This window comes from Muscardinus avellanarius (genome assembly GCF_963383645.1).
Source record: "Muscardinus avellanarius genome assembly, chromosome: 5".
Taxonomy (NCBI): domain Eukaryota; kingdom Metazoa; phylum Chordata; class Mammalia; order Rodentia; family Gliridae; genus Muscardinus; species Muscardinus avellanarius.
Window position 1 is genome coordinate 43,475,823 of NC_137790.1, and position 18,882 is coordinate 43,494,704.

An 18,882-nucleotide genomic window follows, 5' to 3' on the forward strand; every position below is an offset into this window, starting at 1 on the left:
TGTTAGCTCAAGTGTCATCTTTGCTCTTTGCTCTACATGTTCTTCAGTTCTTCACAGATCCCTGAACCACAGCACCATTTGAGGAAGACTTATTTTCAATCCCTCATCTCCTACCACCCCCTCTGCTGGTCACTCACTAATCTGTCTGGATTCATAAGGCAATCTTTCAAATTCTACCCTTAATTCCAGTCCTAATATCGCCAACGCATTATTCAATATACAACCAGAATAACGTATTATAGCAAGTTTAATATTGTAGTTCCCCTCAGGAGGCTCACAAACTCAAAATCCTCAGGGACCTGGTAGGTCACATAAAAATGTGAAGCAAGTGAAGAGTGCAGTGGCCCGTAAAAACACCTTCCCTTCCTCCAGAAACACCTTGGTAGAAGGCAAGACTGGCCCAGTGAGAATTCCTGATTTTTTCAAGAAAATTCCTAGTTGGAATTTTGGTTAACTCATTCAATAATGAAGAAAATACACTGATGGGCTGAATTTATCCTGCAACTTTATAGTTTTTTATTCTTGTGGTAGAATTGAACCCAGGGGCATTCTACTTCTGAACTATATTCTCAGCACTATTTATTTATTTATTTATTTATTTATTTATTTATTTATTATTTTACTTATTTACTATTTTTGTGGTACGGGGATGAAACCCAGGGGCATTCTACCTCCAAGCTACATCCCCAGCTAGTTTTTTATATGTTTTTATTTTAATACAAGGTCTCACTGAGTTGCAAAGGGCCTCACTATATATCTGAGGCTGTCCTCCTGTATCAGCCTCCCAAATGCTGGGATTCCAAGCATGCACCATCATGCCCGGCTCCTATTTTTTTTTTTTTAATTTAGAAACAAGGTCTTGCTAAGTTGCTGAGGGCCTCACCAAGTTGCTGAAGCTGTCCTTGAACTTGGGATTCTCTAGTCTCAGCTTCCCAAGTATTGGGATTGTCTATGCGACCCATCTTGAATAAAATCTTGCTTATATTCTTATCCTCTAATTTGTCTATTACATCCTCACTTTTTAGACAACTGCACTAAGCCACATGTGGGTCTCTGAATATGCCTGAATATGCCTTTTTTTGTTGCATCACAGACTTTGATCTTTCTTTTTCTCTCTCCATAATTACTTCATCAATATCTATTATATTAAGCAATTTGTGTCTCTCTAGGACTAGGTCAGATGTTCTTATTTTGTATGACAATAAAACCTAGTGCTTAATATTGTAATAACACTTCCCATCTTGTACTAAAACTGCTAGTTCTCAATGCTCCATCACCTTCCTAGATGAGGATACTTTAAATAAAAAATGTGTTTAAAAACCACTGTGACCCGACTGCTCATTGCAATATGGCTGGTATATATCAGCACACAAATAATTTTGAGTTAATATATTAAAACAATATTTGAGAATATAATAAAGAATGATGTCCCTCAATTTTCTCCCTATAGGGAAAAGTGTGAATTTCCTTCAGGTCAATAAAAGTAGTTAATATTCTAGTTATATATCTTGGATCATTGAATTTACTGATCTCTGCTAGAAATGGCTCATTTTCATAGAATTTTGTGGACTCATTTCATTGGTCTCAATGCTCCCATTACTTTTAGCACAGTTAAGTCGTTTAAGTAGACCCTTGAACCAGAGCTTAGCTATAAAAATTTAACAAGATAAATGCCAAAGCTTCTCTGATCCTTTATACTCTCTTACTGTATACAAATAACGTCAATGTGCCTACTAAAAACTGCCTATCTTATGAGGCATCTGGGATGAATATTTTGTTGACGCAAAGGATGTAGATACAATTTGGAAAAACAAGTGGTACACAATGAAATGAATATTTTGGATGTTTATAAAAGTCCACACTCTGAAATTCTCTGGGAAAACTAAGTTACAAGTTGATGTAGAAGACTGACTATCGAATTGCATTTTCTCCTCGGTAGGCTATCAACTTTCTCTTTTGAGGAAAGGTAATTTTCCATATTAATTAAAAATAATACAAGCAGCATTAATAATAATATTAAATAAAAATGAAATAAGCGACTTGATTAGGTCTATCACAGATATTTGCACACACATATACAGACTTTGTATTAAACTGTTCTAAGTAACTACGACTAATCCCAATTGAACTCTTACTCTTTATATGAGGCCCTTAATATGCACTATGGAACTTAATATTCCAAATAACCCTATGAGATAAGTACACTGTTATCTACTTTATAGATTAAGGCTGGAGTAGTTAATAAAAAAGATCAGCTCGGAAGTAACTAGCAAGAAAAACTGAAGTCAAAGTTAACTCTACAATCCTTGTTCTGAATTATTGCAGTCTATTAGCTGTCAGTGTGGAATTTGCAGTTGAAGATAAAATCTGAAGGACAATTATGAAATGCTTTGTGAAGTTAAAATCTTGAGTAGTCTGCATTTTGCCACTTTTTCATGTGCATGATGTTACTCAAGTAACTGTGAGTAAGACACATTTCAGTAGAATGCTTTGATTCTTACTACCATGGAAGAGGAAGGAGCAAGCAGTTATTCTTGACTTCATTTCTGTGAACTCCATTTCAATAGCATGATATTTGTCTGACATATGATGAACCCTTCAAGCAACATGCTCTCTTGAACACTCAACAAATAATCTAATTTGGAAACACCAAATGCCATGAGAAAAAAGTAGAACTCTTGTACTATTTTCTGACAGATTTCGACACCAATGATTTATGGAAGTGTGTTAAGTTGGGATTCTTATCTACAGCCAAGGAAAAACTCTTACATTTTTTAAGTCTATCATCCTCAATGATGGAAGCCAAAACCATGGAATGTTTGCTAAAATCAAGGATGAGAGAACACAGAATGTCATGTACTATCAAGAACTTACTGACTTTCATATGGTTCTCATTTATTCTGATACATGGCAAATCAAAAGCCTTGGGAGGAAGCCAATACAAATTGTTATAGATAACGCTATCTGAATTTAACTGCCATAGGTATGCTTCGTATAATAAATATATATTTCATATCTGCAACTTACAAACCCAGAAAGTGAAAGAGACCCTAGTCAAAATGTATTTGGCTAAGCTCCTTTAGAGAATGTTCAATTTCCCAATATTATTATTTATGTTTTGCTGGAGAGCTCTTGATACTCAATTCATTTCATGTCTTTGACTCTAGAGATTATAGATATATTTACTCTATGGATGTTAGAATATGGAAATCAAATTATAGCTACATTTTATGGTATTAAGGCCAATTTATGATATAAGAAAGGTTAGTCCAGGCATGAAGAATCAAGTATATTCAGTTGTTAATATTTTCAAGTTGTCAAAAACATTTGCAAATACTCTTTTTCTCTGTTTATTTCAGGTTAAGGCATCATTTAAGCATGTAAAGCTGTAGCATAACACTACAACAATTTTAATCTAATACCAATGACCCATTTATCAAATACCTAACACAGTACCTAGCATACAATAGGTTTGTAGATGCACAATTAATATTATTGAACAAATAGTAAATGTTAACTTTGTCAACTAATATAACATGGATCCTATGAATAATATAAAATTGAGTTTCACTTAGATTAGCATTTTTTCTTGAACATTTAGAAAGAGGTTTCTAAATGCAAATCTCACCTGACCCATGAAATTATTCAAGGCCCTTGGTGTAAAATCATAGTTGTTTGTTGACAGATACCCATTTTTAAGTAATATAATAATGGGTAACAAAAAATTCTATCATATTTTTTCTTGCTGTGAAGGAAAAAAATTCATATATAGTAAATGGATTCCTAATATTTGAAGAATTAGTGAATGCCAACCCAGGATTCAGACTAAATGACTTAGAGGAGTATTTTTCTTTTCAGACAGCATGTACACAAATGGATTAAGAAATATTTTTAAAAAGAGTTTTTATTTAAGCTTTTAGTGAATGGTTCAGTAGACACAGATGCATGACATCATTTAATGACATAAAACAATAAAATCCACTTAACACATGTTTTCTGTAGGACAGGAATTTATACCTGATATCAATGATATCTGCTCCATTTTTGTGGACCTTAGGAGGACTAAGCTTAGGATTGGGAGTATCTAGAAAAGCCACTTGCCTATCTGCTTATTGGTGTTGGCTGTCATCTGGGGACCTGGTTGAACTATTAACTGAAATGTCTGCATGTGGTTTTTCTTTGTGGCCTGGGTATCCTTAAATGATAGTGTTTGGTTCCAAGTAAAGACATCTACGGGGATGGGAAGGAGAAAAAGAAATATCAAGAACTGTAATGAGTCTGGTATTTTACCCTATATACAAACCATCAAGTTAGCCTGCTATACTCACATGGAAGCTGGCAGAAGACACAAGGTTCCTGGGTAAGAGACAGCACAATTTGGCTCTCATAATAATAATAGTATCCAAAAGATCATTATTTATATACTCTCATTCTCCAAGCCCTGAATTGCACAGTTATGCAAAGAGAGCCAAGTCATGCCTACATATGTAATAATAAGTTGTGTTGAAGGAAAGAAAACCCACATTTAAAAGACCTCAAACTTTTGTAATGGGCAGAAAATAAATTTGTCTGGCATTTGCTTGAGAGAGAAATGTTATTTTCTTAATATTGGAAAGCAAACAATCCTGACACTTGCTGTAAAGTATTTTGTCATTTTAGCATTGTTTACTAGCTTTATTAATACCTAAATATTTTATTTTCATTGGCACAATTGTAAATTATACTGCATTTTTAAATTGTAATTTCCACATGGTCATTACTGATACCTAAAATTGTAATTAATTTGTAGGAAATGCTAGATTTGAACTCAAAGCCTCAACCATGATAGGTAAGAGCTATACCTCTGAGCTATACCCCAGCCCTGGTTTGAATTTTATATTTATATATTTTTGTGTTTTTATTGGTGCATTATAGCCTCACATCATAATGTAAATCATGTTGACAATATCAAGCATGTACATGTTCCTGATGCCCCCCCTCCCCATTTTCTTCCCTCTCAATATGGAGTACCCAGATTGACATTGGTGTATATTCACATGTATACACATAGTTTATGGTAGTATTTCTGTGTGTGTGTGTGTGTGTGTGTGTGTGTGTGTGTGTGTGTGTGGTACTGGGTTCCTGGAAACCCTTCTACCTCGGGGCTATACTCACAGACCTATTTTTTTGTATTTTTATTTGGAAACAGGATCTCTTAAGCCAGTGAGGATGGCTTCTCACCTGCATGATCCTCCTGTCTTCGCCTCCCAAGCATGGGAATTACAAGTATGCACCACCATGCCCAGCTGGTAGTATTTCTATTAATGAACCTAAGTGTTCTTCAACCCCTACCCTTTTATCTACTCCCTTGCTCCCCTGAGATTTCTCTTTATTATCTGGAGTTTTTCTTGTATCCCAATTACTCCTTATCAAAAAAGGAAGGACCTGGAGAACATTATATTAAGTGAGATTAGCCAATCCCAGATAATGAGGGGTTATATATTTTCTTTAATATTTTGTTATTATTTTGAATTCCACTATTTGTTCCAAATTTTTACTTCTGGTAGACTCATTGGAATTTGTCTACCCTGATAAATCATACTTTCTAAAATTTGACATTTTTATTTCTTTCTCTCCGATCTATATAATTTCAATTGCTTTGTCTTCCTTTATTTTCTGTTAGTATTTCTAGGAATTAATTGAAGTGAGCAGCCATTTTTGTCTTGTTCCTAAACTTACAGAGAAAGCATTCAGTCCAACACCTGTAAGTATTGTCTTAGCTGTGAGATTTGTGTAGTGCTCTGTATCAAGTTCTGGAAGTTTGTCTCTGTTCCTAGTTTTTTGAGTATTTTTTCTTTTTATGAATTGTTGGAAAATTTTCAAGTGTTTTCACTGCCTCTATTGATATGATCATATGTTTTACTTGTCTTTGTTGAAATGTTGATTATAGTGATTCATTTTTTAATATGTAACAAGTTTTGAATAATTAAATCCCTTTTCAGGATATATTGCTATTTAATATACTTCTGAATTTTAACATCTAATATTTTCTCAAGAACTTTGCATCTAAGTTCATAAGAAACAGTCACATCATGTAGTTTGTCTTTCCTTCCTTCCTTTCCTGCTTTTCTTTCTTTCTTTCATTTTTTTTTTTACTTTCTTTTCATGGGGAGTTGGTATCATGATAATAGTGCCCTAATAAAATAAGTTAGGATTGCAAATTAGTGTAATTATTTTTGAAAACAGTATGGAGGATCCTCAGAAGAATGAGAATAAACTCACCATTTGATCTAGCAATACCACTTCTGAGTATCTACGCAAAAGAAAGGAAACCAAACTACCAAATTAATGCATGGATATCTATGTGCATAGCTGCACAATTCACCATTGCCAAACTATGGAAACAGCCAAGATGTCCATTAAGAGATGAATGGATTGCACAACTGTGAGATATGTACACAATGGAATTTTACTCAGCCATAAAGAAAAACACAATTACATCATATACAGGGAAATGGATGGAACTGGAGGATATTATACTAAGTGAGATTAGTCAGTCACAAAGAAGAAGAAATTGGATGGTTTCCCTAATATGCGAAAGCTAGGAAGAAATAGATAATAAGAAGAACTCTAGATGAAGAAGAAGATCTTATAGAGGAGCAAATAAGGTGACCTAAGTGAGGGGATGGGAGGGGGGAAGAAGGAAACTCTTTAAAGCACATGATGTACTTAAACATCTCAAAGTCAATCATTAAGCCAAGCATGGAAAGGAGGGATGGGGAGGGATTGGGGTAGGAGTCTGGTAAGGGCTAATTGAGTTATATATGCATGTATGTCTCCACAAGTCTTTTATCCCATTAAGATGTATGACTACAATGCACCAATAAAACATTTTTTAAAAAGGAAGAAAGAGAACTAGTAAAATAAAACAGAACATTATTAGTAAAGTGTTTTCTTAGTTAACCTAGTACTATTTCCTTTCCTGTTTCCTTACCTTTATCCTCTTTTAGGATTTATGTTTATCAAAGCTGAATTCTAGCTACTTGTGTTCAAAAGGTAAACTTTGAGAAGCCAGCATTAGAGAAGCTTTGCCAACTCCAATAATGTATTTCTATATTAAGACTTCCCAATAACTATTTTCAAAATGCAGAACAGGCTTTCTCTTATATTCCATTGTAGATCAACTAACATATTTTGACATTTGAAGTTTGTAATAATAAAAGCTAGAAAGTAAAAGACTTTCTTTGGTGAAACAGATTATTTTCACTTTTCATGGATGCTAATAAATTTGGTCCTAACTTAAATACTACTAAATTTAGTTTCCATTTCCTCGCTTTAAATTATACCTCATATATTGCTAGTTTACAGTAGATCACATATATTCAGAAGTCTAGAAATGTTTCAAAAGAGCAGATATTATTGTTGTAAATAGATATTCTGTAAATAGTATTTTGTAGGACATGGAAATTAGTAGTTTGATTCTGAAATGCTGAAAATGTTAAAATGTCTTTTAATAATTAATGATTAAAAAGATGAGGCTCTGGAATCTGATTCAGTAAGCCCACTTGCATTCTGATTAAAAGAGCCCGATGCAGAGCAAGGCTGGTGCTGGGGACTCTAAGGCCAGAATAGAGCCTTCCAGGTGACGAGGCCAGTGCCAGGGCCAGGGACCTCCAAGGCCATGATCAGAGCCTTTTGAGGGGTGAGACTGGAGCCGGGGCCAGAAAGACCAGCATCGGAGCCTGCCATGAGGCAAGGCCAGTGCTGGGGCCTCTGAGGCTGGAATTGGAGCCTGCCAAGGGGTTAGGCTGGTGCCAGGGCCAGCAAGGCTGGGATCACAGCCTGCCTGCATGAGTCAAGGCCGGTGGTAGAGCCAGCGAGGCCAGGATGTCTGCTGGGTGGCCAGGCCAGTGCCGGGGCCTTCAGGGGTGGGATCAGAACTTGCAATGTGGCATACACAAAGAAATATCACAGAAAATAAAAAATCAGATGCTTTCTCTAATATCCAAAAGCTAGGAAGAAATGGGTAATAGGAGCAGATCTAATTGAAGAAAGGAACCTATGGAGGAGCAATTAAGGTGACCAATCAGAGGGAATGGGATGGGAGAAGATGGAATCTCTTTAAAATGCATGATATATGTAAACAAATATATTAGAGTTAATCACCAAATCAAGCATGGAATCGAGGGAGGGGAAGGGAATGGGATGGGGATAGGATAAAGACTAATTGGATGATGTGTGCTTGTATATCCTCACAAGTCTTGTATTCCATTGTGATGTTTGACTACAATGCACCAATAAAAATATATAAAAAAAACAAAAAACAGAAAAGACAAAAAAAAGAACTATTTGATTCTACACAATACAGGATCTGGCAAAAAGCTGGCCTGTTATTTGATTCTTATGTTGTTAATAGAAAAAAATAGTTATATAACATATGTATCTTATGTGAAGTTTGATTTATGGCTACATTTGTTTATTCATGGTGGAAATTTCCTTATTAAATTGTGAAGAAAAGGCAATTTATTAGTTTTCTTAACATTCACTGCTTATTTCAATAGGCATTAGATTAAAATACTAGAAGCAGATTTCTGGAGTTAATCTTAAAACAGACCTGGAGCACACTGACAATCTGTAGACATGTGCAAGAGACAATTTCCTAGACGGCTGTATTCAATTTCATCTTTCACTTCTAAAACAAATTTTAACAATTTTTTTCTACTCTTACTAAAGATAAAGACATATAGTTTTTTTTTTTTTTTTTTTTTTTTTTTTGCGGTACTGGGGATGGAACCCAGGGGCATTCTACCTCCGAGCTACAGCCCAGCCCTATTTTTTATTCTTTATTTTGAAACAGAGTCTCACTCAGTTGCAAAAGGCCTCACTAAATAATAGCTGAGGCTGTCTTTGAACTGTGACCCTCCTGTCTCAGCCTCCCAAATGCTGGGACTACAAGCGTGTGCCACCACTCCCGGCTTGGCTTATATATTTAATGATGAAGTTTGATAAAGCCTCATCTTCACTCTAGCTTTGCATATATAGAGGCTCATGTAGCTACAAAACATTAATTAAAAAGCTCAGTCCTACTGGGCGTGGTGGCCCACACTTATAATCCCTGCACTTGGGAGGCTGAGACAGGAGAATTGCACAGGTTCTAAACCAGCCTCAGCTACTCAGTGAGGCTCTCAGGAACTTAGTAGACCCTGTTTCCAAATAAAATATAAAATAGGTCTGGGAGTATAGCCCGGAGTTAGAAAGCCTCTGGGTTCCACCCCCAGTACCACTGAAGGAAAAAAAAAAAAAAAAAAAAAAAGCTCAGTCCTGTTTTTATGAAGAGCACCTACTAGTTGCTATGCTTGTGTTAGCTGTTTTAGAATCAATGTTGCTATCAAAGTGGTGCTGATCTCATATTATTTCCTTTTTTTCATTGCTATCTGTGTGTCCCTGTTATTTCTGGGCCAGCCAAGCCATACATCTTATGTCCTAAACCATATGGAACATGTTTTTGTATGAACTTTCATGATTCAGGACATCTGCCTTCACCCCCACATTTGCCTTGAGGTGATCTTTACATCATTTAATGGAATAGTTAGCAGTATGTTTTGCATCATGAAGTTGGCTGTACATAGTTTTTCTGAAAATGTCACTGTTTTCCTTCCTAAAGAAAAGGAGAAACACAAAAACCAGGAGGATTCTCTCTCTGTCTCTCTTTGTCCTTTTTTCCTTGTGATTTTCTTACTCTTTCTTCTCCTCCCTATCATTTACTATTTATTAGGTATCATAGATGTGCTAGACAAGGCCAAGAATAATTCAAATTCTATGTTTTTAATACTGTAAGAATTTACTGAAATGTTTTAAGACAATTTTCTTTTTTTTTTTTTTTTGTACTGGGGATTGAACCCATAGACATTCTACCTCCGAGCCACATCCCCAGATTTTTATTTATTTATTTGTTATTGGTACACTATAGTTTCACATCATAATGTGGGTCATATTGACCATGGCACACATTCACCTAGTACTTGGTGCCCTTCCCCTCGGTTCCCCTCCCAACACTGAGTGTCCAGGTTAACCAGCCTACAGTCACACTTATACATGTATTCAAATTTAGCTCCTCCATTAATCAATTTCAACCTTCTCCCTCTCCTACCCTTCCTTTCTAGCTTTGCTGTGGTTTCCTTCCCATTATCTGGAGTCCCTCTGGTATCCCTAATACTCCCTAGTTTTGGCATATCTCTTCTCTTCCTGTGCTTGCCTGATCACACTTAACATTATGTTCTCCAGGTCTTCCCATCTTCCTGGGAATGACATGATTTTGTTCTTCTTTATTACAGAGTAGATTTCCATTGTGATTGTGTATTTCCCATAATTCTGTAATCCATTCATCTGGTGATGGCAACCTAGGTTGGTTCCATATTTTGGCTATTACTAATTGTGCTGCTAGGAGCATGGGTATGCATGTGCTACTGTAGTTCTCTAATTTCAACCCCCTTTGGAACAGTCTTTTAAATAGAGTCTTGTTAGGTTGCTAAGCCTGACCTTGAACTCCCAAGGACTAGGATTACAGGTGTGCACCACCACATCTAGCTTCCAAATGCTCTTGGTTTGAGTATAATTTGAATGCCTGAAAGAGATGTGTTATTTTTATATATATTTTATTATATATAATATGATTCTGATTTGACTCTCTTAGATTTTACAGGGAAATAGTGAGTGAATCTTTTAAAAATATTTATATTCTTCATTAGCTAACATGTTACTTAATCCTATCCTGAAATGCATCTAATAGTTCCCACTATACAGATGTTCATTATTATTAATAAATGAGAATATATTATAAATTATTTGCATAAAATAAATTTTAATTACTTTAAGTGGATATGATAATACTAAATAGTAAGTAGGTATATGTGCTTCAAAAATTCAAACACTGTAAAATATAAACATGTGTGATTACTAAATCAATTATATTATGTTTTTATGTTATTGTTTGTAAAAGACTTTCTGTGTATATTTGTGATTGTTTGTGTGCGTGACTGTGTGTGTATTTGTGCTCATATGTAGGGTACTGGGAATTAACCCAGGGGCATTTTACTTCCAAGATTGATTCCAGCATTTATTCTTCTCCTTTTTTGTTTTTTGGTGGTACTGGGGTTTCTGGAAACCCTTCTACTTCCGAGCTACACTCCCAGACCTACTTTTTATATTTTTATTTGGAAACAGAGTCTCCTAAATCAGCACGGCTGGTTTCGAACCTGTGCAATCCTCCTGTCTCTGCCTCCCACGCTCGGCTCCTTTTTTTTAATGTTCTCACTAGGTTGGAGAGAGACTCACGAAGTGGCTAAGCCTGGTTTTGAGCCTGCTATCCTCCTTCTCAACTTCCCAAGCGCTGGAAACAATGGCAAGTGTCACCATGCTTGACTCCCTTTCATTTCTGATATCAAGATAAACTATTGAAAATGCTTAAGTGATGAAAAAGCTTCAATTACTGTAATCCAAAAAATTTATTCTTAGTATTTTTCTCAGGGGTAAATTGACATTAGCTAATCCATGTTTTCAAACAATTCCAAATTGTAGAAATAAATATAATTAAATACTTTAATTGAAAGATATAAAGGAATCATATACATTATTTTTTGTTTTTCATTTGTGTGTGTGTGATGCTGGGGATTTAATCCAGGGGAATTCTACCTCTGAGAAACACCTCCGGCCGGATTTTTTTATTCTTTATTTTTGAAACAGGGCCTCACTAAGTAGCTGAGGCTAGCCACAAACCTGCAATCCTCCTGTCTCAGCCTCCCAAGTACTGGGATTACAAGAGTGCAAAGCCTCCATGCCCGGCTTTTATTCTCTTCTTAATGCTTATTTTTTCTTTTCATTACATATAATATTTGCTCAACAGAAATGTTGTCGAAGATTACTTGAAGTGACAGTTACCATCATATGCTAAAGACACAGAAATGAACAAGATGTCCCTGCTCTGGTGCATGAATCAACTTGTTGTTTCTCACAACTTGAGAGGAAAAGATATACAGAGAAATGATATAGTTTGTTTTATTGTTAACATTTTTTTTTTCTTGGTGGCACTGGGGGTGGAGCTCAGAGACTTTCTAACTCCGGGCTATACTCCCAGACCTATTTTATATTTTATTAGAAACAGGGTCTCACTAAGTTGCTGAGAGCTTCACTAAGTAGCTGAGGCTGGCTTCGAACCTGTGCAATCCTCTTGTCTCAGCCTCCCAAGCACGGGGATTACAAGCGTGCGCCACGACAGCCAGCTATAGTTAACATTTTTTTAAAATTAGATATACGCAAAAAGAAAATTAGCACAGATCAATGATGTGAAAATGTTAAGATTTCCAAAATGCTAACATAATTTTATACTATAACTTGTTTTAAGTAGTACAAAAGCATAATTTAAAATGTCATAAATTTACCCAGTTTAAGTGTATAATTGTATGATTTTTAGTAAGTTTTTAAAATTGTATCAGCATCACTTTTTTAGGACACTTTTCACATTCCCCGGTTTCTCAGGCCCTGTTATAGTCCTCAGTCCTGGTCCAAGCCCCAAGTAACCATTAATCTCTTTTCTATCTCTTAGATTTTCATTTTCTAGAATCTTAACAAAAATGCAAGGATAAATAGTATATAAATTATTAAGCATTTACAATATATGAAGTCCTAAATCTTAAAAACTTTAAAAATTTACTTTTTTTTTTGGTGGTATTGGTGGTGGAACCCAGAGGCTTTCTACCTCCGGGCTGTACTCCCAGACTTATTTTTTAAATATTTTATTTGGAAACAGACTCTCACTAAGTTGCTGAGAGCCTCACTAAGTAGCTGAGGGTGGCTTAGAACCTGTGGGATCTTCCTGTCTCAGCCTCCCAATTGCAGGAATTACAAGTGTGCACCACCACACCCAGATTAAAACTTTACCTTTTTAAAGTTTATCATCTTTCTTTGTACTGTGTAAACTATATTTAAGGTAGCATTTGAAATGTGAAAAATGATTCTAAGAACTTTAGGGGTAGCAACCCATACTTATTTTTTGTTCTATAGATAAGGAAACTGAGCTTTCAGAAAGATTAGACATTGGCATAATGTGATCCCTCATTTATAAATGAGATTTAAAACCAAGTTTGTCTGATGCTAAAGCCACTGATTCAACTTCTCAGAAAGTTGGAATATTTTAACATTATCAGCTCACTGATGTGGTAGATATTCTTTCTGTTGTGGTTTTGTGGTTACCTTAGAAACTAAAGCAATGCTCAACAAACAATGGAGTTTCTATTTTTCGGAATTAGCTGTATGATCACTTCAACAGCTATTAAAAAGTCATGTGCCTACAACTATGTTAGTTGCTTGAAATTAAGAAAAAAGAATGAAGTATAGAACAAAGTCCCATATATTTTTACTTGTGAGAAATATCTTGTGATATACCTCAAATTTAAAAATCCACAATACATCTGAAAAAGAAATCGTTTTTGTTGAACATTCTCTGCCTTTCTCAGATCCAAGTTTATGCCACTTTTCTATGTAATTGTCTTAACTTCTGTTTGGTTCCTAGATTGTGTTATTCTTCTTCTTCTTTCTTTTAGGTCATATAAACTAACATGAAGCTAGTCTAACTATATTACACATATCAATATTCAATTATTCAAAAATTGTAAAAGAAAATGAAATTATAATATATCCAAATGCATTCTGAAACTCTGTTGGTAAGTAAGGCTTTAAGATCAAATTTTCAATCTGTTTTACTGGAAATTTTTAGCAACACGTAAAATTTTAATATGTTTCCATATGTAAGACTTTCACACACATTCTATCAAGTACCAGGAAAAAAAAAACCCCGAATGTTAATGCAATCAAATTTTGCTGAATTAGTATACCATACCACTCCTTCCATATTAAATATTTCACCCACTTAACAATTCTCAGAAGTAGTGCTTTCACGATGCAACATAATGACAAAGACAGAATGATAGAAAGGCCTGGAAAGTGCCATCAGTTTTTGGATCAAAAACACACAAAAATTACTTTCTACCAGTTACCCTTTTCATTTCAGTAAGAAAAATTAACACTTCGTGAACTTTTAAATTTGTTTAAATTATTTATTCTCCACTTAAATCAGTAACTTTATGTATAAAACACTAAATGTGTGTGTGTACAAGCATGTCATTATAGAAAAGACATTAATGATGTGTGTTTGACTTTTTAAAAGTTTTCTGTCAAAACTCTGCTTAAATAATTAATGCCAATAGTTAAGTGCATTTATTAATAAAATACGCATACTGTCTTATGTCTGGATTCTTCTAATAAAGTTTTCTTATTATTTTCTTCCTTTTTAAATTTTTAAATAAGAGTTTAGAATTAGGTCGTGTGATCATATCATTAAATCTATCACTCAAACCTTATCAGGAAATTGAAATTTTAAAAATAAATTATACATGAAGACAATGCCAGAGGCAAGGTATAAAGAAAGGAGACAGGGGTCCTAAATGCCTTCCAATAACAATGAAAAGAAGGAAGTTATTTGTGATCCCAGAAGATGGTTAAGAAAAAAGTGAAACCTGAAACTAAGGAAACAAAAGTTTAGACAAGATAATCCCAACATCAGAGAGAGCATTTGTCATTGTCAGACTCCAAAGAGCAATAAAGCTTTAATCCATTTCATGGACCCCAGGACTCATGGTCTAGTAATTCTTATGTCACCAAACCATCTTATGATCTGTATGGAATTACAGTGTGTCACCACTCTCCATCTGCAATCATAATGTTTCCGTCCTTTGATTGCATGACAAGGAAACTCTTGAACCAAAGCAGTACTCTTTACAGAAGTCCGATACAACCAGCTGCTCATAATTTTGGAGTTTTATGGTGTTTTTTTTTTTAGTCCAAGTCTCTTTGTGTGACCTGTTTCCATTTTTTAAATTCTTCAAGAAAAAACTTATGGACTATTTTAATATCTACAATATTTTTAAATACCAAGAAATAATTTTAAAGCTACTCATAGATTGTTTCCTTTCATAGTTTCATCAATTGTGTATTCTTTAGAAAATCTCAGCCATAATCATTTTAGATTATGCTCTCTGATTTCAGAACAAAACATTTTTTTAGATAGCTTCATCATTTTTCAGAAAATAAATTATTTTCTAAGATAACATTTGCCAAATTTGATGTCATTTTGAATTACTTGTGTATATTTAAATATGTTTGGTTGAAAAAATCGAGGGGGATCAATGATTGCTTTTACTTAAAGAAAGAGGATTTTTAGAAGTGCAATTGATGAGTTGGGCGTGGTGGTGAACGCTTGTAATCCCAGCATTCGGGAGGCTGAGACCTGAGGATCACGGTGTGCGAACACCTCAGCTATTTAGTGAGGACCTCCACAATTTAATGAGACCCTGTTTCAAGATAAAGAATAAAAAATAAGGCAGGGGGTGTATCTCAGAGGTCGAATGCCCCTGGATTCCACCTCCAGACATGCAAAAAAAAATGCAATTGATGAAAAAATAAAAATCAAGTTATATATATATATATATATATATATATATATATATATATATTCACTTTAAACTTCTATTTGCCCATTTATTTCTATTTTCTAGGAATATAAACTTTTACATATTTCTCTGTTAGCCTTTTAGATGGTCAAGATATTTTATTTGGCATTAGTTTTAATCTAAAAACATAGCAAATATATGACACAATTTACTATTTTTAAAAAAGAGAGCTAGGAGAATGTAGGCTGCTAGCCAGGCACACTAGCACATGCTTGTAACCCCAGTACTTGGGAGGCTGAGAAGATTGCAGATTCAAGTCCAGCCTCAGCAACATAGCTGATATTATAATAATAATGATTTAAAAAAAAAAAGGGCAGTCGGAAGCTAGTAAAAAACATACTCCTGCCCAGAGTGTGGCAGTAGCTTCAGCCTCAGCTCCAACCCTATCCAACAGTACTGTGTCCACTCAGGTCTCCGGCCCCCAAAATAACTGGAGTTCGAGGAGGCCTTTGGCCACAGTTGGGACCTAGTTAAACACCATCAGGTGCATAAGGGTGAGAAGCCCTACACTTGTGCTAAGTATGGTAAGATTTTTAGTGTTAGCTCCAACCTGATCCAACACCAATGTGTACACACTGGTGAGAAGTCCTACTGCTGTGGGGACTGTGGCGAGAGCTTCAGCTTTAGTGCCAACCTGTTGCACACAGGTCAGAAACCCTACATTTACTCTGGGCCCCAGGCTGGACTGGGCAAAGCACGCCAGACCCCTGGAGAAGCCGGGGCCCGGTCATAAGACCCTGGGTCCCGGGCGGGGTCAGGCAGACCTCAGAAGAGCAGGGGCCCAGGTCACAGGACTCTGGGCCCCAGCCTGGACCAGGCAGAGCACGCCAGACCCCTGGAGAAACTGGGGCCAGGTCGTAAGACCCTGGGTTCCAGGAGGGGGTCAGGAGGGGCACGCCAGACCCCGGAAGAGCCGGGGCCCAGGTCGCAGGACTCTGGGCCCCAGGCGGAGTTGTGTGGAACACACTGGACCACTGGGGAAACCAGGCCGGGTCACAGTGCTACTGAGTGCCTGATCTGACAACCTCCTCAAACCACACATGCTGTCTTCTCTAATTAAAAAAAAAAAAGGAAATAAAAAGAAAAAAGAAAAAAGAAGGTTGTGGCGGATGCCAGGATACTGGAGATGTAGACAAAACTTATCCAAATGAACTGGAACTTTTGGAAAAATTCCCTGCCAAGGAGGACTGCTTCTTCTCTACATTCTTAAGAATCTTGGACATCACCTGTAAGGAGAAAGTTTAGTGGAGACCTAGGAGAAAGGCAGTGTTGAAAGCGGTGCTGCGATGGCGGTGGAGACTTGTATTCAGGAAAAGCAGAAATTGGATCCTACCAACCTTATGTTTTGGAGAAATTACACCAAATGTCAAATGCTACCAGCATGCATGCTTAGGAACACTGGACAACATTCAGAGTGGAAAAAGAGCTTGGGAAAGATTTGAAATGGTGGAGGCAGTGGCAATGGCAGTGGCCAGTACTCAGGGGAGGCAGAGATCTGATGCATTATACCTGGAACCTTTAAAATAATAACCCGAGAGGCAGAATGCTACGACCATGCACCCTCGAAAACGTGGGACAAATGGCTGAGCGAAGAAGGTGCTTGGATTGGAGCCTGCCGAGGGGTGAGGCCAGCGACTGATACAGCAAAGTTATAATTGGAGACTGCCGTGAGGCAAGGCCGGTGCTGAAGCCTCCGAGGCCGGGATCAGAGCCTGCCAAAGCGTTAGGCCGGTGCTGGGGGAGGCCATGATCAGAGCCTGCTGTGAGGCTAGGCTGGTGCTGGGGCCTTCGAGGCCAGGATCCGAGCCTGTTGAGGGGTTAGGCCGGTGCTGGGGCAAGCAAGGGCAGGATTGGAGCCTGCCGTGAGGCAAGGCCGGTGCTGGGGCTTCCGAGGCCGGGATTGGAGCCTGCCGAGGGGTTAGGCCGGTGCTGGAGCCAGTGAGTCTGGGATCGGAGCCTGCCGTGAGGCAAAGCCGGTGCTGGGGCCACTGAGGCTGGGATCAGAGCCTGCCGAGGGGTTAGGCTGGTGCCAGGGTCAGCAGCCAGCATCGGAGCCTTCTGTGAGGCAAGGTCGCTACTGAGGCCTCCGAGGCCGGAATAGGAACCTGCCGAGGGATTAGGCCAGTGCTGGGGCATGTGAGGCCAGGATTGGAGCCTGCCATGAGGCAAGGCCACCACTGGGGCCTCTGAGGCCTGGATTGGAGCCTGCCGATGGGTTAGGCCAGTGCTGGGGCCAGTGGCTGGCACCGGAGCCTGCCATGAGGAAGGCCATTACTGGGGCCTAAGAGGCTGGGATCAGAGCTTGCTGAGGGTTTAGGCTGGTGCCAAGGCCAGTGAGGCTGTTATCAGGGCCTGCCATGAGGCAAGGCCGGTACTGAGGCCTTAGAGGCGGGGATCGGAGACTGCCGAGGGGTTAGGCTGGTTCTGGGGCCAGCAAGGCCTGGATCGGAGCCTGCTGTGAGATGAGGCCGGTGCTGGGGCCTCTGAGGCTGGGATCAGAGCCTGCCATGGGGTTAGGCCGGTGCCGGGACCAGCAGCAGGCATCAGAGCCTGCCTTGAGGCAAGGCTGCTACTAAGGCCTCCGAGGCCGGGTTCGGAGCCTACCAAGAGGGTAGGCCGGTGCCGGGGCCAGTGAGGCCAGGATCGGAGCTTGCCATGAAGCAAGGCTGTTGCTGGGAACTCCAAGGCCGGGATTGGAGCCTTCCAAAGGATTAGGCTGGCACCGGGGTCAGCAGGCTGGGATTAGAGTCTTCCGTGAGTGGAGGTTGGGCTGAGGCCTCCGAGGCTGGGATGGGAGTCTTCTGAGGGGTTAGGATGGTGCCAGGGACAGCGGCCAGCATCGGAGCCTTACATGAGGCAAGGCTGCTACTGAGGCCTCCGAGGCCGGGATCAGAGCCTACCGAGGGGTTAAGCCGGTGCCGGGGCCAATGAGGCCAGGGTCGGAGCCTGCAGTGAGGCAAGGCCAGTGCTGGGGCCTCTGAGGCCTGGATAGGAGCCTGCCAAGGGGTTAGGCCGGTGCTGGGGCCAGCGGCCAGCATCGGAACCTGCCTTGGGGCAAGGCCGCTACTGAGGCCTCTGACACCTGGATTGGAGCCTGCCGAGAGGGTAGGCCGGTGCCGGAGCCAGCGAGGCTGGGATTGGAGCCTACCATGAGGCAAGGCCTGTGCTGGGGCCTCTGAGGCTGGGATCCGAGCCTGCCGAGGGGATAGGGTGGTTCCGGGGCCAGGGAGGCTGGGATCAGTGTCTGCATGAGGCAAGGCCGGTGCTGGGGCCCTCGAGGCTGGGATCAGAGCCTGCCGAGGGGTAGGCCGATGCCGGGGCCAGTGGCCAGCACCGGAGC